This window comes from Pteropus vampyrus, unplaced genomic scaffold, assembly GCF_000151845.1.
Source record: "Pteropus vampyrus isolate Shadow unplaced genomic scaffold, Pvam_2.0 Scaffold330, whole genome shotgun sequence".
Lineage (NCBI taxonomy): Eukaryota > Metazoa > Chordata > Mammalia > Chiroptera > Pteropodidae > Pteropus > Pteropus vampyrus.
This window is the reverse complement of record NW_011889111.1, coordinates 538,127-562,856: the sequence shown is the minus strand read 5'-3', so window position 1 is coordinate 562,856 and position 24,730 is coordinate 538,127. Positions and strand designations below refer to the sequence as shown.

Sequence of the window (24,730 nt, the reverse complement as noted above, 5' to 3'; positions counted from 1 at the left end):
TGCACCACAGGCACCGGGCACGGAGGAGACACCCCTGGAAGTTCGGCTGGGCAAGGAGGAAGCCACAACCACCCTGGGGACACGAGCCATCGGAAAGGGAGCTGGCTGCTCCCTTCCACCTGCAGAGCAGCCCAGCTCAGCTCCTTCCACATGCGGACGCTGCTGAGGGCTGGATGGAGGGGACGATGAATGGCATTGGTCTACTGTCACTGTCTTGCTGGAACCTCATTTTATGTTTTAACCTGATTGGGGAAAAAAACCTCTCAGTGAATGTGCCGGTCCTGGGTTTTCCGAGCAGATGTGGGGGTGGCAGTAGGGCAAGGGAGGACAGGTGCTGTGGGGGCGGCCACAGACAGGGCAGCAGCCCCACCTCCCCGCACCCGCCCCGGTCTCAGCAGACGTGCAGGAAGAGCCAGACCTGCAGTCTCTGTGCCCCCAAAATGCCATCACCATGAGAGAACAGTAATTTCCCACAGGAAATTAGGTTTTATGGCTTCAAGCTTGCATGTGCTTTCTGCATTCTTTTTTTTTTTAGCGACATTTTCTCATCTTCGTACTTTGTTAGCGTTATGGAACCAGCCACTGGTGTGAAACAGAGCTGCCAAACATAATACAGAATTCTGTATAAGTCAGAAAATCGAAACTCCTCGTCACCGCGTGGGGCCCAATTTCAGGCGCTCTCATGTCGCGTGCGGCTGCGCTTCAAGCTCTGTCGCCGCTGCAGATCCGCATCGCATGCATATCATGCAGTCGCTGTGATAGTGTCACTGTCCCCTTGCTTTTTCCAGTGGCGTTGGTGCTGAATGGTGATGCGGTGTCAGAGCCCGGCTCACCGAAAGCCGCGGGGGCTTGATGTCAGCTGCGAGCTCACCCGCCTGGCCCCTGAGCAGCTGCTCGGAGTGCAGAAGGGCTGTGGGAATGGGGCGAAGGGTCCCCGGCCTCCAGGGCACTGGGACCTAGGCGCGGGGAGGGGGATTGTTCTAAAAAGCTTCATGCAGAGCTGTGAAGCAGGCAGGAAAGTTAAGGGCCCTTTCTTGAACAACTGCCAACTTTTTGGTACCAATTGAACACAAAGGTTATTGCCATTTTCCTGGAGAAAGGGACCTTAAAATGGAATGATACTTTCGTTTCTAATTATTGAATGAAAATGTATTTACTGAGACCCACTATGCGTCTGGTGTGTTTCGTGGTCTCACAAAACTGGCAGTGATGTTCGAGGATACCCGTGCAGCCTCTTTTCCACCGAGGAGGGCGTGGTGACGATGCCCTACTTTTTCCTGACCTGTTTTTGGGAGCCTCATTTAATGCGGCATTTTCACACAGTTCGCCTTCCCTTCCTCCACCGGGTCTGGGGCAGGGCGAACTGTATTCCTCTGATATAGAGTCCCCCACCTTCCGGGATGCCGAGCCAGAGGCACGCACGGGGCACGCCTGTACTAAAACGTCTAAGACGCAGCTGCACCTGGATGCGCCTTGCTTCTGTTTGCTAGTCGGACACCCCTGCCTGGCGTTCCTGTTTCTGCGCATCCCATGCTCCCTTTACGAAAGGTGGACTCGCTGAGCACACGCCTCACTCACCCATCAGTTACACCCTCGGGCGTGCACGTTCCGGGGCGACGTTGGCACTTAGCGCTCGCTTAGCTCCGCATTCTGGGTTTCTGAGCTGCAGGGCCTCCCGGCCAATGGTTCTCTTACCTCCTGGAAAAAATTTCTGTTTTTTGTCCTCCATGAAGATGCCCGTGTCCTTTCATCTGTTAATATTATCCAATTCTATACTATTTATTCGTTACTGACTCAGAAAGCGTGTCTACTTCACCGGAGTTTTCTGATGGTGTGAAGGAGGGTCAACCTCTGTCATTTCAACGTGTGTATCAGGAGGCGTTAGGACTTCATTAAGCCCCAGGCCTGAAACACCTTCATAATCATGGGCATTAAGAACTCCAGCATCAGCTAAGAATGTGCCGAATGCCCGCTCCCCAGGGACCAGCGGACTTAATCTGGAGACGGCCACTCTTGTTGCTCTCCTTTCGCAGAGGACGAAGCTGTCCAGAGAGAAGTTCAGGTCCCGTGGCTGCAAGCGGCGGTTCGGGCTCAGGTGCGCGGGCCCAGCAGCCCGCGTCTCAAGCACTCGTCCTTCCATTGCTGATCCGCAGCCTGACTCAATTTCCCGTAACACCCGACTGGATGGACTTCCAATCATAAGCGCTATCACAGAAATTACATCTTTCACGTTGCAATGAGCTTGGAACTCCCGTTTATTCCTTCAGATGAATCGACATTCCTCAGAACTCTGCCTAATAGCATTTCATATTTTGAAAAACACTCTGGTCCATTAGCCGAATCAATGAGGTAACAGTGGGGAGTGGGGAAAATGCTAAAAATACTGACAGACAGGAGCCCTGCTTGCTCAGGGTGAGCTCTTCCATGTCATGGCCGCAGAGCAGCTGAGCTCTCCTCAGCTAAGCCTAGAGGGCAAATTCCCGTTTACTCGACACAAGAAAAGACGGTCAGACACAAGAGGCGTTTGCTGTGCATTCGCGAATGGGTTCGCGCTGTGCAAGAATCAGGGAGAAAATGTCTGGAAGTTGCTAGGTGATGGTATTTTCTAAGTTCAGAGAAATTCAGGATTAGCAGGTGCTGGGACAATCAGTTTAATTTCATTCTTTTCAAATCTGGGTGAACTCGAGTCACTGGCAGCTGTCAGGATGACGGTAAAGTTCGTAAAACAGAGTCGTTTGAATAGCGATGCGAACACTTCAAATAGGCTGTCATTCGGCCATCCCCCTCATTCTCACCTGCCGGTCCCTGCTCCGCAGTAGGGTTTATAGGGGTACCATCGCCCCTCACCTGCTGGTCCCTGCTCCATAGCAGGCTGAGGTTTATAGGGGTGCCATCACCCCTCATTCTCTCCTGCCGGTCCCTGCTCCGCAGGGCTGAGGTTTTTAGGGGTGCGCTCTTCGGAAAGGCGCACCGCTCGCTCTCATGGGGGATGCGGTGGAGGCGGGTCGGGAGACTAAAGGGCGGAAAGAACTCCCCCCCTGCAGTGGAGAGCGCTCTGACATGGGAAAGGCGGCTGCGATGGACGCCGGATCTTCTGGGCGAGGGGCCGGAAAGGCCTCCTGGGGACTGGCGCCCACTGCACTTCTGGGGCGAGTGAGGTCTCGATGTGCGTCTGGATTCACTGGAAAGCTGTGCTTCTTTGGCTTCGAAGTTTCCTGACTGTCTTCGAGATGCCGTTAACCTTCTCCGAGGTGTCTTATTTCGGAACACCAAATCGCTCCTCAGAAAACGCTTGTCGATACATTAATTGCATTTGCTCATGTGAACGTTTGCATTTATTCTCAATTAACTTTGAACACGTGATAGGGAACTACAGCCATCTTCTCACTGAGAACTGCTCACATAATGGCTTGGTACGGTCATGTCGAATGATGTTTAGTTGATGAGAAAATGACCGATACTGCGACAAGCTGCCCTTTCGATGTAAACAACATGGAGGACCACACGCTGCTGGAATGTCAGTCAATCCCAGGCCGGCTCTTCTCAAGCCACGTGCAGGCGGTCGCTCCTGCTTTGCGAGTGAGGCTGGAGTGAGGATGATGTTCTACAGCTTCGCTCTTGGCTTGGGAAGGAAAGGAATTTGCATTTCAAGAGGATGTATGTACCTAGTTTGATTTGCTAATTGGGTAAGTTAATTCAGGATACAGTACAACAAAGTGTCTGACCTTTCAAAGATGTGTTGTTGGTCCTGCGAATCGGGCCAGGGTCCCCACGAGAGGATCGGAGCACACAGCTGTCCCTCCCTCGCCTGTACCTCGGAATATTTTTTTGTGTCCAGTCTTTCTAGCCTGACTTCTCTCTGACTTCCCGACAACTCAGTGTCTTTACTGTTCTTACCTCATGGATAGTCTTGGCCTTCTTTTATTTCCTTCTGTCCGTGTATCTTCTGTGACCATCTCTCCCTGCGGGTGTGGTCTTGTTTTAGGCTTCTCGCATGCCGAGTGCCGGATGCAGCTCGCATCAGCCCTCTCTGTGGACAGATCCGACCATACCCTCTCCTTCCGTCGCTCATTTCCAGTGCGGGCAGTCCTGTTCTAGCAGCGAGCTCTGCTGCTGCTCCTACTACATCCACGAGCCGCTTCTCCACGTATCGAGTAGCCACTATTGATTTTTGTAATTTAAACTATTTCTAATTTTGCGCACACACAGAGGTATTATTATCACTGTTTCACAGGTAGCTGAAATGAGACTTGCCCAAGTCCTCACAATTTCCACTAGTCAGGACTCTTTCTATTGCAAGTGAGAGAAATCCAACTTAAATTAGCTTAAATTAGAGCTTCGATTATCTCCTGTTCAAAGGTTCGAAGGTTGGAAGGTTGAAAAAGTTAACTTTTAGGCATCTTTGGACCCAAAGGGATTTCAACCTTGTCATCAGAAATGCATCTCTTTTTTCACATATCTCGGCTTTCCCTCCGTGTCGGACTCATTTTTCTGCAACTACTTCCCACTCGGTAACAAGTTTGGTTGCTGGTGGCTCCAGGCTTAGGTTCCACTTAGGCTGACCCCAGAGAATATATGAGTCGCCCAGCTTTGGGAAGAGCCCTGGAGATGAGTCCGAATTCACCTACTTTGGAGTCCATGCCAACCCATGCACCAAACCCTGCGGCGTGGTGACTGGACTCTGAGCAACCCGCCCTGCCTCAGGTGCCACCGTTGGAGCCGGAAGGTAGGCCGGGCTCCTGAGCCACCTGGACTGTCACTGGAGATGGGAGGCTCTTTAGAATATGCTGGGCAGAAAGAGAGCACATGTGTACTGCGTACCTGTAGACGGCCGAGTCCCCACCTGGGTGCACGTGAATCGGAACATCAGTGTGGAACTGTGCTCGCCCACCACTCAACGAGCATCAGGTGCCTTTCAAAGTGCTGGAACGCAGCAAGGAACGAGAAAGATGATGTGCCTGCCCTTATGGAGCTTACGTCCTAGGGCAGCGGTCCCCAACCTTTGTGGCACCAGGGACCGGGGCTCCTATGAGAGTCTAACATCTGACGATCTGAGGCGGAGCTGAGGCGGTGATGCTGGCACTGGGAGCGGCTGCACGTACACATGAAGCTTCGCTCGCTCCCCCCACCGCTCACCTCCTGCTGTGCGGCCCAGTTCCTAGCATCCACAGATGGGTACCAATCACAGCCCGGGCGTCAGGGACTCCTGTGACCTAGGACAAGGCAGAAAATAAAACACTCAAAAGTATAACATAAATGCAGGTGGTGGGAAGTTTGACAGAGAAAACAAACATTAGGGAGTTAAGGAATGACTGGGCTGTGAGCGAGTGCTTGATTCGGCTGGTGAGGTGAGGAGGGGACGTTTGTGCAGGAGCGGGGTGACAGCCGTGAGCTGTGGGAAGAGCAGGGAAGAACACCCCCACAGGGTGGCAGCAGGGGCCTCGGGAGGTGATGCTTGCAGCTTGGGTCCTCCTCTCATTCGTTGCTCTCCTCCCCCTTCTTGGACGGCAGATGGCAGCTATCTCGCGTTCTTCCTAAGTAAATCCGGACTGGTGACCACATGGGTCTTCGTTCCTGATGCTGGAAACAGTCACTGTCATGGCGGCTGAATGATGGACGTTTAATTTTGCAGTCACGCTGGGCTTCAGAGCTGTACTCGCACCTCCGTCTCCATTGTTAACTCAGCTCTTCCCTTTTGTCAAGGTGACAGCCGTTTGTCACTTCCCACGCCTCCATGCTCCCCTGCCGCTGCTTTTGCTTGTCTTCTTGGCTGCTCGCCATTTGCGTATTTTTCTGATTTCTTCTCTCTCCTGCATCTTTTTCTGTTGCTTGGTCCAGACGGCTTGGCTTTTGCACAAATTGGCTTGGCTCTTAGTCATTACTATTTAGAGAATATCCTTTCGTTCTATGTAACGAATCGACCAATCCTTACATGTTCTGTATAATTTTCAGCTCTTCTATTCCTAACGATTTTGCTGTGTTCTCCTCTCTTCTTCTAAGGGTACTTAGCCCGACCTGGCCGGGCGCCATTCTGGGGCTGCAGGACAGCTGATCTACAGAGTGACTGCTCTGTGGTCTTTGTTCTCACTCTTTGTAGCCTGAACCTACGCTAGAGCCAAACGCCAAGATGCTCGCTACTTGCCAAATCTTTTAAATTCAGTCTTGGCAACGTCTCTCACAGCCACGTTTTTTTCTTACTACCTGCAGCATGACCAGCCTAATCCAGACCCTTACAGTTTCATATCTGAACGAATATGGCAGCCTTCAGTGGGCCACATCTCTCTCTCCTCCTCGGTCTCTCTTTTCCATTTCTACCAATATTATTCCCCAAATACTGCTTTCATAGGGGCATCCCTGTGTCAGAATCTTTCAAAATCTAGTAGCATGGAGTCTGCCTCCTTGGCCTGGCATCCAGCATGCTTCGTGGGGAGTCGTGGACCCGCCGGTTCCAACTCGAATCCTGCAGCCTGTGGGGATCCTCGGCAAACCCGTTTCAGAATGCACGTGGAGCAGTCCTGACTTCACACTGTTATTTCTAAACTGGACTCCTCACCATCACCCGGCCCAGAATGTTCTCCCTGTTCTTCTTTGTCTCTATAAATACAGTCGATAAAAAGAAATTCAGTTCCTAGTCCAGGCCTATTTAGAACTCCTCTGTGACAATCCACATTAGAAGCTGTCATTCCTTCCCAAATTCCACTCTTTCATATACGAAAGCTTGTTTTCTGTCGGATATTGTCAATTACTTGTTTATAGGGGAAGATGATCTCTGCCAACTTGCCGGCGTGTCTCCCCATCCTTGAGTTGCTTCTGTCCTTCCTGGTGCCTGCCTGCTATTCTCTTCAAAATACGCATGCTGACTGATATTTTTCTTATTATTCTAGTTTTGTGGTAATGTGGGAGACCAGGCAGGAAGGCCAAGTTCAGATATAGATTTCCATATAGATCTCGTCCTATGTATTCATCTACATGTCTATGAACATCTTTGTGTCAGGGAAATTCCTTTGAATGAATAAAACGCTGATAGCTGTGAAGTTTGTCTTTGCAGAAAGTTTCCTGGACTCTTCACTGTTACCGTTTCTTTCCTGAGATGCTGGGGAAAGACCTCCCCAGCTCTGAGGTTCTTTTCCATTTTAGCTCTGACGGTGCTTGTGTTTGACAGGGAGCGTCGGTGAGCTGGCTAATGGCGTTAGCGCTCAACTAACCGAGACCATTGAGGTAGATGATCGTGTTCATTCACTCAGATGGAAACCCAAAGAAGACTTCTCGAAACACTGATATTTACCATGTGAGAGAGATGCCCCTGTTCCGTTCCCGACGAGCAGTGGAAATACGGGGGCGCTTATCCTCCTGGGCGAACCGGCCCCTTCCAGTCCTTAAAAAAGAGAAAAAAAAATTAGACGTTTACTAAAGTGAACATAAATGAGTATGTAGGATATATTTAATACTGTTCAAAATGGGCATTTTAGGATATTTTGAACACTTTAGAGTAAACACTCTACTGTTTAAGACAACATGTGAGACGTATAATTTGCTAAATTTGCTAATGTGACAAAATGAAGTTTTCTGAGCTTAGTATTAAGATTATTGGAATCACTATTTTTTAAATTTATTTTTAAATTATTTTGATTTTCCAGTTACAGTTGACAGTCAGTATTATTTTGCATTAGTTTAGGTGTACAGCTCAGGGGTTAGACATTTATATACCTGAGGGAGTGATGTCCCTGATTAGTGTATACGGAGTTATCGCAGTTACACACCGTTATCACGATTTTATTGACTATATTCCCTGCGCTGCACTTCACATCCCTGTGGCTATTTCGTAACTGCCAATTTGTGCTTAATCCCGCCCCGTTTTGCACCCGGTCTCCCAAACCCCTGCCGCGTGGCAACCGCCGGCTTGTTCTCTGCACCTGTGAGTCTGTTTCTGCTTTGTTTGTTCATTTTGGAATTACTCTTTAAAGCGCTTTACAGGCACATGTAATATGAATGCATGCATACGTGTACATACATGTACATATATACGTGGATCTGGTAAGGACCGTTTCATTAAGCCAGTAAGTTCATAGTATTTTATAACACTTCATCCACACATATTTCAAAGGTGTATACTTTATATGCATTTTATTTTAACCTTCTTGAATATTATAATTCATAAGTTAAGCTGCTAAAATAAAGAATTCGCATTAACAGTCTTTTTATTAGCTCTCAAACATTATTTTCCAAATATTTTTCTTAAAAACAAAGTATTGGTAATGACAGTAGGTGTCGCTATAGCAAAAGAAATCAGCTATTCAGAGGTGTCTTTCCCCAGAATACATCACCACAGGGTGAGCGAGGTCACACTCCTTTGTGGAAGCTCCACATGTCCATCCCCTTGCTCTGAGGAGAGAGTCTTCATGTAGCCAGCTCTCACTTGGCATGAAATCCTTGGGACTAGGAAGTCTGTGGCCTTTCTGAGAGGTAGTTCTGATTTTCACAGGCCTAATAGTCAGGATGTTCTTTCGTAAATACGATCAAAATTCTGTCTTCTGGATTCTGAATCATTTATTTTTATTCAATGTCCCCAAAATAAGTCATCTGATTATATATTGCTTTGCCAAAATTTTCTTAATTATCTAAATAATTCATCTATTTTTGAAATGAAAATAAAAATGTCCACCTTATAAAATTGATGGTGAGCGTGAAATAGGGCATCACGTGCACCCTTCTGCTCATCTACAAACAAGCCGCTGAGCACCTGCCATGCACTGGGCGCCGTAGTTAAAGCCGGACTCTGTCTTTTCCCTGATGGTGCCTTCGGTCCAGCAGATTTACACAGATTTGTTTTGTGACACTTATGTTACTGTTTGTGAGTAAGAGGCGTAATTATTATTGAGTTCTTTGGCCCAGTAGTGTGCGATGGAGCCGTTGAAGTGTGCCCTTCCGGGGAAACAGCAGCAGTGATTGCCACCTACTTCCTGCCGAGTGGCGTTTGCCCTCCTGGGAACAGCCCCCTGTCCCCCTCAGGTGACCACTCCCATTTCACTGCGCGGCACGTAGGTTGCAAAACACCGATTCCCCTCCATCCTCCAGAAATGGGCGTCAGACTCCGGAGTGGTCAGTTAGGGTTTATATTCTCGTGTCCACAGTGTCATCATGTGAGGACCCTCCACGGTCCATTTCCTGCTGCCTTCTTGGACCTAATCTCTTGTCATGCCTGCCTCACACCACACCTGTACACACCGTGATGCTTCTCGTTTCTGTTTTTGCTCATATTTGTCTCCTAGGGTGTCTTTCCCCTGCCTCTTCTTTGTCAATTCGGTCCATCCTTTAAGGCCTGGCTGAGCAGCCATCCTGCCCCCAGTGGGTAATGTCCCTTCTGAGAGCCTCCTTGCCCATCAGGCCGTTCTCCACATGCTGTTTTCATGAGACTCACGGGATCTCTGCGCCCACTGAGACGGTGCCCTTCTGCGGCGGGGCTTTGCTGGCTGGCACAGTCCTGAAGAGTCGTTGGCATGCCATGTGCTGAGTCGTTCCCACTCCCACCCTTTGTGTCTCTGAAACGAGGACCGCTTCCCCCCATTTCCTCAGGTCGCGCCGGAAATATCCAGCCTTCGCTCGGCGAGCGTTTGCTGAGCAGCGAAGGCTCCTGGACCCGCCAAGCCTGCCCCGTCCCTTCCTCCTCCCGTCTCCTCCAGCATCCGCGGCCCGGGCTATTCACTTGGCAATTAATCATGCGCTGTCTTGTGGCGTTTCTCTTTTGTGATGTGTTTTTATGTGGTACTTAGTCTATTATTTAATATTTTACATACTGACATATGAATAGGGATATTCTATTCATTCATTAGCATACTTATTATTTATTCATTATAATGTTTTTTTGAGAATTAATTATAATTCATATCATTTTTCTCTTTGCACAGTGTATCAGTTGGAGTTCTGTTTATGCTAGCAACAGAAACTGGCAAATTTGAGACAAAAACGACTTACTGGAAGGCAGTCGGGGGACTCACTATAGTAGAGGGAGGGCTGGAGGACCAGGCGTGGCGTGGAAAAGAGACGGGCCGGACAAAGTCAGTGGAAGGACGGCAGGCCGGAGTCACGCTGGTGAGAGCGAGCTCCTTCTTACCTCCTTCTACTCTCACCCTGATGGAGACTCAGCGCCCTGGGAGGCTGTGGCCGCGCTCAGGCGGCGGGCTGGCCCCTCAGCTGTCCTAGAGTCAGGGGAGGGAGAGGGTGAGGGAGAGCTTGCAGGGCTCCCCTGGGCTTTATCATGGCTGTCGGGAACTCTCAAGAAAGGAGTGAATCTTGGGTAGTTAAAGAAAAAAGATAAATATGTATTAGCGTTTAAAATTAGTTGTGCGCACAGACTTGCTATCCAGTCTCAATATTACCAGTGACTAATTGTATGGCCTTATGCAAATTTCTCCATCTCTGTACGGGTCAATTTTTCTCCTTTACAAAACAGAGATACCACTGTTTAGTTTTACATGGCGGTTTAAGAATTAAGTTAAATAAGGTGTTGTTCGAAAAATGGCTATTAACGTCGGCCACATAGTAGGTGATCAATAAATGATGACTATTATTGATTGATCTGTGTGCCCACAGCATGAGGCTATTTAGTATAGATGAGGTGAAGAAGTAGCAAGTGCTAGCTCTGCCCTTGAATAGTTAGTACTTTAATCAGAGACAAAAGCACATCATGATTTCATTTAATCCTCACAACTACCTTGGAATTAGACAGAGGTGTTTTAATCATCCCCATTTTTCATACGAGCAATCAGAGATTCAGAGACGTTAAGCAACTTGACAGTGGTCTCACAGCTCTGATGTGGCAGAGCTGAGGCTGGGGCCAAGGTTTCCTAGACCCATTGCTCTCGCACCCGGGGAGATAAGTATAGCTCAGTGGAGGACAGAGGGACTCTGTTCAGTTCCAGTCAGGACGATTTATTGAATCCTGTGACAACGGGCATGCCAGGCGCTGTGGGAAATATAAATATAATTAATATATAGTCTCAGGTCTCAAGCGGGCAGAGAGGCGTGCAAGCACACAACTCACTGAGGTAGAAGGTAATCCATGATGCGTGCTGCGTTTCCCCTTAGCTCTTTCTATGCGTCAGGCTCTGCGTCAGGTGCTGAGAATTGAATAGAAAACAAAAGAATAAGCAGCCCGTCCTCAAGGAGCTTGCATTCTGTTGGAAGGAGACAAAAGCAAATGTATACATGTGAGGTGATGCCCGCTGTCGGCGGCGGTGCCTGCTGGGAAGGACGTGCACTTCGTGAAACCGAGCTGGGACTTTGGATGAAGCGCGCCTCTTGGGGCCTGACCTGGGGCCTGACCGTGTCGGGCGTGTTGACAGGTGCGGGCAGAGTGTCCAGGCAGTGGGTGGCCAGCGCGAGGGCAGTGAGGTGTGGTGATGCCGGCGGCTGTGGCGGCGGTGTGGCCAGCGTGGAGAGGCGGGTGATGCCGGTGGCTGCGGCGGCGGTGTGGCCGGCGTGGAGAGGCAGTGCCGCCCGTTATGTCCCCGCCTCACGCCGTTGGCAGCCAGACCCCGTCTGCATTTAGGACAATGCTGGCGATGGTGTGAAGGACATTAGAGGGGGCAAGCAGGCCGTTGCTAGGTTCCCGCAGTACGTCATCTGAGAGGTGGCGAGGGCCACACAGTGACAATGGAGAGGAGATGGGCCAGAGCTGTCGAGGCTGAGGGCTGACTGCACGCTGATGGACGGTGTAGGTAGTGGGGAGGCAGATGGCGGGCATCTGTGCCGGGGTGCTGGGGACATGCCAGGTGGAGGTCCCAGGGTTCCACACGCAGAGCTCACACTGTCGGCGGATGCGAGAGAGACAGCCGGAAAGGCCAGGCTAGAGCCTGGGACGCTTGGCCTTTAAGAGCAAACCTATTCCAACTAATTTCCTATAATCTGTGAAAAATTTTGTGAGTTTTTAGGCTATTTTCAAGAAGACATGAGTTTCACAAGTATTTGTCAGAAGCAACTGGCATTTTTTTTTTTTAACCAATGAAAAGATTTCTTCTTCAAAAAAACAGAATGCTCAGTAAGAAGAAAGCTGGTTGATGATTTCTATTTCCTTTTCTTACTTTGGAGGCTGAATTATCAGACTTGTTCAGGTCTGAGAAGCCACATTAGTGACTATTACAACACAGCCTTCGCGTATGAGGAGGATCTTGTTAGAATAATGTACAGCTGGTAACGGAGAGAGACTGTCTCTCGTGTCCCAAGATGGTGATAGGAGAGAGGAGGAGGAAGCAAGATTCTTCCTAGAACTTATGTGTGGTCATTTCGATCGTTCTAACAAAACATCAGACACAAAAGACTAGGTCTGGGGGCAATAAAAATGGATAAATGAGAAAAAAAGAGATGTCAGCAAGAGAGAAAGGGAGTCTTTTTATGAGCACTTGAAGAGTTTGACTTGGAAGTGAACAGCTCTCTGCAGCGCTAAGTTGAACCAACTAGAAAGCAAGATGGCAGGTCTCGTCCAGCACGGGCCACGAGAGCCTGCTCCGTGTCGTCCCTCCCTCAGCTGTCACAGAGTCTGCTCCCGAACCTCACAGCGCTGTCTTCGTAGATACCAATTTGGAGGCACGGAGCCAGGGGCGTGGAGACACTTCATTCACCCACATAGGTCACTTGAAATCGCCACCTCCAGTGTCGCAGCCTCGGCATCGGTGCTGACTCACAGAGCTCCTAACAGACAAGTGGGAGTGTCCCAGACTGCAGACCATGCCACATGAAGCCAGGGAAGGAAGAGGAGCTGCTCGCCACGCAGGCTGGGGACAGCCTGCTCTGAGGGAGCGCAGCCCCTTCCGCGGTGGGTGTGCGGTGTTGTTGCTGTGGTGGCTGTCACAGTGTCTCCGCTGCCTTCCCGTTTTGTATCTGTTTATCCAAGTTGTTTTGGAAGAAGGACTCTGAGGTTTGGAGACGTGCATACTCTTTGCGAAGGCCCCGGGCCGTGGTGGGCAGTCCAGGCCGTGGGGCTTGTTAGCTGTGACGCGGGCAGCTTGCTCGCCTCGCATCCTGGTTTGCTTTCCTACCCTTATGTTGCCCTGTCTCAGGCACATTTACTCTTTATAGCAAGAGCAGGAGAAAATTCCATTGCCATTGTTTTCACAGGCGAAGGAACTATACATTTCTCAAGGACACATTGCTAGTAAGTAATGAACTTGAAATTTTTACTGTGTCTATTTCTCCTCTGTAACTGCTGTCCTAAAGTTCCTCTCATTTGTAAAATATGGATGTCGCTGACACCAGTCCCATGGGATTGTGTGCGGATTAAACAATATAACTGTGAACTGCCTAGTGCTTTAGGGTGCGGCAGGCCGTAGGAAAAACCTTCATCCGTAGCAGTAAAGTCCCCGCAGGAACATAACCCTGTGACTCTTCAGTGTGGGTTAGTGTGACATAACCAGCACTGAAAGCAGGTGGTAAGGAACGCGACCACGGGCATGCATCTCTGTGGCGAAATGTCAGGTGTAGCATCTGGATGGGAAACACACCCTCGCGCACTTCGAACCCTGGATTGTTCTGTTGACCCCAGCTTGCTTTTCCGTTAAGTAACATTTGCTCTAATAAAGTTATGACACCAGGTTCCACCTAAGCAGAGCCTTGTAGGGGTCTGTGGGAGGCTCGAGTCCCAGAAGGAATCTTTGATCTGGGGCCACAGAGCGTAGTCTCTGATGGCTCTGGTATGTGCTGTGAAATCCAATGCGAGCGGGCTGGGCACAACGGAGAGACGCAGGTTTTAGCTCAGAATCCAGATTTTTACTGGAATAACAGCTGTAGGGCCAGTATTATTCTAGGAAAGTCCTGGTCAAAACACGTAAAACAGAGTGAAGAGGACTGTGGTCTGGCCACGTGCATCGCTTAGGTTTAGACCTTTTCGCGCCAGCAAAACAGAAGTGAAAAGCATGTGGCTCCTAACGAGAGGGGGCGTGGAGGAGGGCGGGTTGGACGTGGACTGATGTATTAGACTGTGACGTCGCCGAGACAGGGTGGGGGCGTCTTACTCACCCCTTACAGCTAGAGCAGGGCTCAGGCCCCATCAGGAGTGTCCCCATGCGCCCTCGTTGACAGTTGTGGGCTCGTCTACCAGGAGAGAATGAGCAAGGCCAGCTCATCGGGACACTCTTGGGCACTTGTCTTGATGGGCGGAGCCCTGGAAATGCTAATGGGGAACCTGAGCCAGCTGTCCGCCCAAGGACAGCACACCAGGCTGCAGACCACCCAGCAGGCTTGGGGCTGCACCCCTCGGGGACCCGCCAGGACAGGTGCCCTTTTGTTTTGTGTCTGGTGCACAGTGGGACATCTTAAGGCAGACACATATCTGGTAGCAGCATCACAAGGTCCTGGATTCCAGAATCTTCAGGGAGGGGAAAAGGGATTGGAGAAAGTCGGGGAGAGCAGCGGTATTGTTCTAGGCCCACGGCACAACTAGCGAGGATTTGGTTTTTAGGAGGTTCAAGGCATAGAGTGGAGGAGCAAAGCTGGTTGTTTCGTGGAAGGAAGTGTCACTCCTCTGACTGGGAGTTAGGAATCCCAGAGTGCAGTGTTAAGAGGGGTTACAAGGCCGTGTGGCTTGCTGGACCCCCGCAACAGCCCTACCAGACAGGAATTTTGGGTGTCCTCGCGTGTGGGTGTGACCGAGTTTCAAGGGGGCCAGTGTACACACCCAGGGCCGTAGGAATAGAGGTGGCCGGACCCCATCGGTACTCTTGACTATTTAATTTTACCACCTCAAAGGTCGTTACGATGTTTAAAGTATAAAAAATGTCAGAGAGAAAGGCAACAAACACTAGTTTTTAGCCCTTCACAATGAACGGTAGCTCAGTGGTCAGGCAGCTTCATGGTGTCTGGATTACAAACCTTGGGCTTTTAAGCAGTGTTTTCCCTTGACATTCTCTACATAATGCATAGAAGAGTAAGCACATGGGTCGATAGTTACAAACTGGTAATTGTGTTGCGATGTTTGGATACACACCAATCAAATTCACTTATTGATAACCTAATATGTGTCTGGTAGGTGCTTACATTCATAGATTCGGAAGAGAACTAATACGTGTTCTTTAGTAGAGATACAACATAAATGAGATTACATTTGTGAGCAGGAAAGGGGAAAAATACTGTTTTCTGAGTATTTAACACTCCTGGAAGGAAACTTGCTATAAACGACATGATCTGTGTAGAGTAGGGACTAACATTTTGAGGACCAACTCTATGCTTGCTGTCGGGAAAGACTATAAGGTCTAATTTAATAGATCTCGCCTTGTGAGGCAGTTATCATCCTTATTGAGAAATAAGGAGACAGAGGCTGGGAAAACTTAAATGAGCTCACAGCTAACACCTGGTTAGAGCAGGTGAGAGCGTATTAGAACCCAGCTGAGGAGACTCTCCGCTACATCACAGGCCTCTTCACAATCTATGTGAGAATGTGAGGTACCAGCCGGTCCCGTGCATGAGACAGGAAGTGCCTCAGCGTTTAAGGAGGCGGGGATTCGACTCAGGGCTTTTGGAGCTTAGATCCTTGGGAGGGCCTGCGCCGCAGGAGCGGGTTCTCGCGTGATCCGGTGGACGAGCCCAGAGCTGCGTGGACGTGACCCCGTGGGAGGGTGTGTGCCTTTGGGCCCCCCCGGGAGACTGGCAGAGCAAGAGCTGCCAGGGCACCTGGGGGACGGACTAGTGGAAGCGTCATGCCGCCACCACTGCTCCGGGTGTTTGGGGAGCTGAAGGGTGGGTGCCACGAGGCTTTCTGGGGGAGCCCCGTGCTTCCATGGCCGCGATGGCCGCAGTCTCTGCCCCGGTCTCTCTCCCTGTGTCTACATGGCGGGGCTTGATGTGCGAATGGAAGCCTTTGTTGCCGGGGCATCTGGGAAATATAAATTTTAGCTTCCCAGCCTCTCAGCCAGGAGGTGGAGAGAATGGAAGACGAGGGAGCCATTCCGGAAACGGCGTTACGATTAGTTCGCGCGTGGCAGTCATTCCCGGGGGGCGCATCGCCTGGCAGGTCGCGGGATGGAGGGCTGCCTGGCCTGGCGATGGCCACCCTCCCAGTCGTCTCTTCGCCGCTCTCGATGTCTTCAGGCGCTGCCGACCGAGTAGGACCTCTGCTCTAGACACAGCTGCTGCCTCTGTCATCAGTGTGTGAAGCAGTTCGTGTCAAACGGCAGCCTAATTGCCCACCCACTACACCGAAATGTGGCGCGTGACCCGCCATGAGCTTCCACGTGTTTCTACAGGGACTTCACCTGACATGCAAGCGAGAACTTCTGAATATGGGGCAAAACCAGACGGGCTCTCCCTAGGCGTCGAATACCGTGTGAAACTAGCATTTCTGCCTTGAATTTCGAGATTAGTTTTGTTCTTCAAGAGACATAGCGACGTCAACATGGATGGATCTCGAGATAATCATGCTAAACGAAGTAAGCCAGACAGAAAAAGTTGAAAATCACCTGATATCACTTATATGTGGGATATAAACCTAAAAGCAACAAATGAACAGGACAAACAGAGACTCATGGACATGGACAATAGACTAGTGGTTATCAGAGGGGGGCGGGGAGGTAGACGGGTAAAGGGGGTCAAATACATGGTGACAGAAAGAAATCTAACTATGGGAAGCGAACACAGAGTGTAAATATATATATATATATGCCTTACTGTTAAAGTGTACAGCTGCAACTTATTGGATTTCATTAACCAATGTCACCATAAAAATAAATAAATAAAAAGAGAGACATAGTGATGTCAGCAGGTGAACTGAAGGTTGAAATCCCAATTGCTTTGAAGGGACATCAGGCCTTATGAATTTGCATTAGCGCTAAAAACAGCAGGGGAATAGTGTAATTAACATATGTGAAATTCCATTTCTTAATACAAAGCAAAACCTAGAATGAACCCTACAAAAGGACCTTTGGCTAAACACTCTGGTCTATCAGAGCCAACAATATCTACTGAATAGTCTGGTTGTTATACTTGAAGGTCTTTATTTCTGCAAGTTGTGGGTTTTTCCTAAATTTCTAGCGTGTATTTTATTACAGGTTGACCTTTTTCCCCCTTAATTCTTTCAGTCATTACTATGTAGTGGCACAAGTGTTTATTTCTTCTTGAGGGTACTCGATTCCTAAAATCAAAGAGCAGCGTCGCAGGCTCGCAGGCAGCCGGAAGCATTTGCATGCTTCACCGAGTGCGGAGTGTGCCCCTGCTCTCAGAGCGCCCCGCGCAGCCCGCAGTCCACGGCAGAGGGGAGGCCCCTGTTCAGATGGCTGCTCCGCCCCGAGCTGCTCCAGACGAGGAGACGTCCGGAAGGGGACTAGAGGGGGGCCGAGCGCGCCTCGGAACTGCCGCGGCAGTGAGAGATGACTCAGTGTTCTGTGCTCGGACATTTGAAGTGTGCTTCAGTTTTTATTTTAATTTTTCTGGTGAATCTTTCATCAATAAAATGGTCAAAATAACCTTCTATGGGAACAAGAGACAAAATACTTAAGGGAAAAATTGATCACATCGCACAATTACCCTGCAGATGAGTGCGTATGACAGGGAGGGTTTGTGTACGGCTGAGGGAGTCTGAACACTGGCAGCCGCCCCGTTGTCATCTGTCTGTGTGGGCGTGTGCTGGGGTCGTGTGGGCCTGGGTGCACACGTGTGTGTTCTGCCCAGGGGTTTGCGAACCTCGGTCAGTGCGGTCATGGGGGCCCTGCTCTGAACTTACCTGGTCTGTCCTGTGTCACGTGAACAAACATGAGTCGAGGCTGAGTACGAGCAAATATGACTTTGTGTCTAGGTCTCTGTATCAAAGAGCATTCAGGTGGGCATTTTGCATGGGGACGAGGCCATATTCTTACATATTTGTGTGAAGTTATTGTTTTTAAAACATTTGGTTACCAATATTGATTGCCGGTATCCTGCTTAGCGTTCTGCCATCCTGGCCACTCACCTTGACCAAGATGGAACTTAAATGGTACCACTCACGTCTGTGCTGTTTCAGACACCGCAGACCGCGGGTCAGCTAGGAGTCAGAGGGCGACGCCGATGGCAGCCTCACCCTCAGGAACAAAGGACAAAGCTAGAGATGCGTCCAATGCCCCGGCAGGACATCCGCCGGTGCGGGGTCACCGCCGACTCCTTCGTTTTTGTGCCCAGTGCCTTACCAGTTGAGTTCCGCCCGCAACGGGCAGCACGCTCCCCTCTGCACGGTTCTCCCACGCCTGCTCTTTCAGCGGATTTGAAACCAGAACACCTCGCGATTTCTAGTGTCTTCTCTCTTTGTCTGTGACATGAATGAGGAGAAAATTAGTGCAGAACAGAGTCTTAACTCGGAGAAAAGGAGCCACTGGTCTTGGACCGGAAGATGGAGCAGATGTGGTGAAGTGTGAGGGGAGGAATCAGGGGAAGGGAACCAGCAGAAAATTTCTGGCGAAGTTTCCATGAAGACACCAGATGAAAATCTGAGTCACTGGTATATTTAGCAGCACAACTGTTCACAGCAGCAGCAGATGGTTTCACGGATGCCGCGAAGGGTGGATGCTGCTTTCTGCAGGCCCTTAAGCCAAAGTGCTGTGACACTTGCAAAGCAATATCAAGAGTGATCGAGCAGCTTTAAAGCTTTAGTCAGCCTCCCCATGTAAGCTTCATGGGCTTTAACGCCAACCTAGGCAGCAGCAGAGCGCCCAGAGTTTACGCACGGAAGAGCAAGAGGATTGTGGTCCAGAAAAATGTCGATTCTCTGGTTCTCGTCTTGGGTTTACACTCTGACAATCAGCTCTAGAGACTCTTCGCGTAAGCACACTTCACCTCCAGGCTTCCTCGGGCGCCCACAGCTGGCTCTCCTCCTGGGTACGTCTGCCGGGTCTTGTCATGCAGGGTTTGATGGTTGAGGCAAATTGGGAGCCATATGATTGCTTGTAGATCCTTGGGAGAGACCTGCAAGATTTGAGCGCTGGCCAAGAAAAGTTGGCCTAACCAACGGCAAGCCATTCCATGAGCTTGTCAAAGATACACTGCGTTCGAAGAAACACCTTGTCGCTCGCCAGCTCTGCGTGTAGCCTCCTCGCCTTCCTGTTTCATCTCTGGCCCTGGCTCGATCTCGCCGTGAAACATCACCTGCCCTCTGCTTGCAGATCCCCGATCAGAACCACCCGGGCTTGCTGTGCTGGGCTGCTTGCTGAAGTGTCCTTCTTTGCACAGCCTCGTTCTGCAGACCCAGACGCTCATGCACGAAGGGGTGGTCTCCCCTCGTAGGGCGGGTGTTTACTGAGTGCCCCATGGTGCGCTCAATCCGAGACTCAACTCTCCCTGTTGCCAGCGGAGTGTGTCAGCTGAGTCAGCGCAGAAGTCCCCCACGCATTCCAAGAGTGTCGGGGGGCGGGGCTGGTAGGGAGTTTGAGTTTTGCACAGTCATTAGAAGGGCAGGGGAGAAGGGCAGGAAAGTCACCACTAACCCATCACTGAAGTGGGTGGCTCTAGGGCTCACCCGGGGGCCACTGCAAATCTCAAGATTCTCTGGAAGCTTCTAGCAACTGTCACGATATGCAGTGTGAAAGTCGGAGAGGTCTGTAAGGCGCTGCTCAGAAGCTGCACGAATCTCATGTCTTCCCACGCATTTGGGCGCAGCGTTCTCCGGGAATTCTGGCCTTTCCTTGGCACAAGTGTTGGGTTCACCTCACTAAAATGAAATGGATCCTCCGCCCAACATTTGGTGCGGATATCGAGAGTGGCGCTATCCACGCGTGCATTCAGAAAGCACGAAAGGTGAGCCTGTGCTTTCTTATCTGCTTGCCCTTATCAGATGTGCGGGGGCAGAGGGGACGGGGAGCGCGTGGCTGCAGCTGTCAGCGGTCAAACATGAGAACTGACGTCACCGCAGTGCTTTCCTGGACGTGAGGGGAAGGGGTCTGGGGACCGAGAGGGGTGGTGGCAGAAAGTCTCACACTGTGCGTGGCCTCAGGCTCCTGTTACTCCATGTTACCAGGACAGTGGGGTCACAGTCCCTCTTTAAGTTAACATAATACCCACTTTAAAAGCAAGATGGAGTCTACGGCCACGCCACCCTGAACGCGCCCGATCCCGTCTGATCTGGAAGCTAAGCAGGGTCGGGCCTGGTTAGTACTTGGATGGGAGACTGCCTAGGAAGACCAGGTGCTGTAGGCGTTAAAAAATAAATAAATAATAAAATAAAATAAAATCAAGATGGAGACCTGAAAACCCATGTATGTAAAGCAAAAAAACAGTAGCTGATGTAAGTGATAAAGCATCGACTAAAATGAATAGGCTTTTTACCCCAGAAAAGATTGATACTTGAAACTATATAGATATCTTCTTTAGGAAATTTACACTGATTAAAGATAGAGCCACATTTTCTTAAAATTTCTCACAGTGAAATGGTTCAATACAACAAATTTATATATTCACCCCTAGCACACCCATTAACTGGAAATTTCAGCCTCATTTAGACAATTTTTTTTTTTTAACTTGTAATTATGTACATGGTAACTGTTTAGGTTTAGCGAGAATTGACAGTGAGGAATCCAGTTCTTGAAATATGTTACTCCAAATCTGAGAAGGCAGAATATTCCAGAAGCTTTGACTGTAGGTCACTTCAGTAATTAACATTCCGCTTCCTAAAATCTCTGATTGAACAAGGATGCCTGCTGATGTGACAAGCACTGGGTGACGTGTTGAGGATACAAACTTGAATAAAATATATCCATTTTTTGCCTCAAAGAGCCCCATAGTCTATCTAGATGATACTTAGGACTGAAGATTCAAAGGGTTCAAGGGTAAAAGTCACCTGCAGGCAAAGCCATGCGAGTCAACTGCTAAGCAGCCGCTTCTGCACAACAGCCTACTGCTACCGACGTTTCAAAATAGAGAGTTTCTGTGAACATCATTTTCTTAAATGACATTTCTAGAATAAAAAGAAGACTGGCGAGGCAAGGACAAATTCTCGTTTGGTTTTGCATGTTGTCCACGGGGGACCGATGACAACTGGCAGTGTGGTCCAGCTTCCCGAACATAGCCCTGTTCCCATATGGAAGGAGAGACCAGCGACTCCCCGCTGGTCGGAGTCAGGCTCCCTGTTGTCCCCTGAGCTCCCAGGCCGTGTAACCCGAGGCTCCTCTTCCCAGGTGTTGAGGCATTGGAGTGACTGATTAGTGCATAGCGGCCGCAGTGAGGAGAGCCTGCAAAAAATCAAGCAGGTTCTGTCGGTCACAGATGCGCACAGCAAATAAGCAAATCCTTTTACTGAAATGTTGAGGACGGAGAGTTGAAAATCTTTTAAGTGTTTAAAGAACCAGCGGTCTAGAATTGCAAATGAATTTAATTCTCTAATTATTCCGCTGTAATTAGTGAGGAGCTTTAGACACATATCACGAAAAAAAATGCATAAACTTTATAGATTACTGTGCAACTCCTGATTTTTGTAGATGAACTTGAAAAAAACATGTCAACACATTTTGCTTTTCAATCGGCTGTGGGTCGAGCACTAGAGATTTCAGGTAGTGCTTTTAGCAGGAGGGTGTATGTGTGGGTCGGGGGTTAGCAGTTCTTCCTGATTTAAACTAGGCGATACTATGTTTTGAAAACCCTTCGATTTACATTACTGCTCTTGGTCCACACGACAACAACCCTAGAAGGTAGAACAAAGATGTGAGTGCCCATTTTACAGGTAAGAAAACTGAGATTCCAGGAGGTTAATCAATTTTCCAAGGTCATAAGGCTAGCTACTCACAAGGTCAAACGAGATGCCAGCTCCACTCACTGCCCGTCCAGAGCTCTTGTGTCGCACGGCCGTCCCGCTGGAGCCTCTGGTTTTGATGCTCCTGCTGTGTGTTCTTGGTACTTTTGGTTTCGCATATAATCATGTATGTTGAATTTTCTCTTCTCTTTGAGAGTAAATTCTGATCTGAACCTAAAGAATTCACGTTGGGGAATGATGTACCCCAGATTACTTTTACCGAAATTATATATTCTTTAGTCTAAAGATTTATGAAATTATAGAAAAGTAAAGGATGAAGATAATGTTCATGTTTGGGATTTCTTCTCTAGGTGTTTGTCTCACCCTTTAATTTTAGCAGTTGGGTGAAACTTTAGACTACAGAATTCTAGACTCTAAAATCTCATTAAGGTTTTTCTGAGACAATATTTTATTTTATTGGTAATGCTATATGTGTTGATTAGTTTTTAAAGTAAATTTTTTTTTTAGAGTGGTTTTAGGTTCACAGCAAGGAAGCTATCTTTTTACCTGGGGTTTGTATACTCATTCTTAGGTTACCGAAATACAAAATGATAAGCTGATAAAAACACTTTAGGGAACGAAAATTGCACTTTAAATATCAAATACAGGCCTTACTAATGACACTGATGTTACGTTCTACTGTAACGATTTTATATTTATTAAAATTAAAATTTTTAGATCTTGCAAGGAACACATGAACTATTTTGAAGGTGATTTTTTTTTTTAAGTTTAAGTTTGCAAATAACTATTTTATTGCGATAGTCTTAACATGACCTCGGGAGTGCATTTCTACTCATTGGTCACAGTTGCTTATTTCTCAGGTAAAAGGGGAGAATGAGATGTCGCGGAAGGAGCAGAAGGCTGAGTTAATTTTCTGCTCTGGGATTTATGAGTTGCGTGAATTTGCCGCTCCTTCTGCTGGAAGCCTCTTCCCCAGGTCTTCACAGCTGGGGCTGTTTTTCTTCTCTCAGGTCTCAGCGCAAATGTCACCCCAGACAGATGTTCTGTGACACCAGTGTCGCCCCTTAACATTGCACTGCACTGCATGTCAGCTGCTTTCTCATGCCACCGTCCTGCTGTCTTTAATGCACTATTGTCGTGTGAGACGAACTCGTCTCAATACTTGTTTGCTTTTGATTGTCTGTCCCCTTCCTTAGAAGTTCCGCTCTATGCGAGAGAGGACCTGTGCCAGGTGTTACTGGGAACGTAGTTGGTGCTTCCTTAATCTTGGCTGGATAAAAGAACAAATGGATAGTTCTAACTAAGTCACTGTCGCAAGTGAGTCACAGGGGACTCACACTGTCTTGTGGACTCGAGTGAGATGAGGTCTTTCTGAGGAGGGTAGAGCATCGCAGGTTGTTGTTATTCTTGTCACAAGGACGTGTGGGTTGGCGTCTACTTGAAAAACGACGGTCTTGAACTCTTTAGGTTTTTACTAGTTGAATATTAGCGAAATCCCTGCTTTCCCTTGCTTTCGGATAATTAACATACTCAAATAGTCATTTCTGAACTCAGCGGTTTAGTTTTGTTTTGGTTTACTCTCTCTTCTCTAGGTCTCTAGACTGTGTGACAGTACCTGACAAGAGCCAGTACCTAAAACCGTAGGTAGAACAATAAAATAAAAACTTTAAAATGGAAAACTTCTTCCAGAGTCCTGCTATGATATCTGTTTAAAAATTAGAACATTTTATGTTCCTCTGAGTGGTGGAGTTTTGTTTTATTTCCCACTGGGGTCTCAGTAATTAACATTTGCCACCGGTTTGTGTGGGTTTATTTAATGTCGTTTATATTCTTGCGGAATCGACAATCCAAGGTCACGGGTCTGATTTTTTAAAAAGTTCCCTGTGCGTTCCGAGGAGCTCTCTTTGGGCCTGGAGTGTTTTGAGGATGAAACCCATGACGTCCGATGCCGTGGATGTGACTCCGACAGGGCGACGTGACTTCTTGCTGTGATCACGGCTTGTTTTCAGTCCTGATGGTCGGAGGACAGTCTGCTTCGCTCGTTTAATCGAACTTTTCCTCGTTGCAGAATTTTCACGTTTTGCCAGGTGGAGCAACATCCAGCAGCGGGAGGACAGAGCGCTGGCGTTTGCACAGTGGCTCAGCGGTGCCTCGCGGCAGTTTAACTGCTCCGGTCCAGGGTTATCTCCTGTCCCTCGTGAGAACTGTCCTCATGACGTGACGTCCCACACAGCCCATGGTGTCGCCTGTGCTCTGCTGGCGAGGCCTTGCCTCGCTCGTGCCTGCGGAGTCGTGGTCAGCGACGGCGGGGCGTCGTCTGCTGTGTCCGCGGGGGATGGGGGGCGGATGCCGTGGCAGCGCAGCGCGGTGGGCGGCAGCAGCCACGCCGGGCTGTCGGCCAGAGTGCGGGAGCTGTGTCATGTCTTCGCGTCTGGCCTGGAGCTCCTCTGTCAGAAGCCCCCGACGCGGTGATCTCTGGAGCCGGTGATCTGGAGGTGCGAGGCCGGGGCGCAGCCCCCTCCTCTGGCAGTTCAGAAGCTGGGCAAAGGCTCATCGGGTGTGTCTGTCCGCTTGGTCCTGACTCGCAAACGTTTGGGGCTGACTTGTCTCGAGGCCTTTTTGAGGAACGGTCTTGCAGATGTGTTTCGCGATGGTTTCTTGGCTCCTTTGCACTCGCCAGCTAAGCGAATCCAGACGTGATTGCCGATCCCTGGAGCGATCAGTTTACAGTGTCAGGCTCCCCTGAGATGAAAGCCAAAGCAAATCTTACGAAAAGAGAAGAAAAATTACTTCATATTTTCCTGCGCAGTCCTAGCTCATTTCAGCAAGAACCTACCTCCCAATAAAAAAAGCCTGTGTTTCCCAAGCGATTGTCTCGATCAAAGAAAACAGAAGTGCGAGGGCGCCTCGTAGGAGGAGGAACCAGGATCCGGGAGCTGATGCGTGAAGGTGGGACTGTCGCTGCATGGAGCACCGGCAGGACGTCCGCTCTCAGATGGCGATGGTGCTGCTTGTCATGGAGGAAGAGGAGGGGCGGGA

The 24,730-nt window shown here is 49.2% G+C and overlaps 1 long non-coding RNA gene and 1 pseudogene across 1 annotated transcript in view; both read left to right on the top strand.

Annotated features, from left to right (window-relative positions):
• LOC111730713 overlaps positions 1 to 24,730 on the top strand; it is a 125,349-nt gene that overhangs the window by 34,043 nt on the left and 66,576 nt on the right. The gene's annotated exons all lie outside the window — the stretch shown is intronic.
• Positions 20,025 to 20,142, top strand: LOC111730714 (annotated as a pseudogene).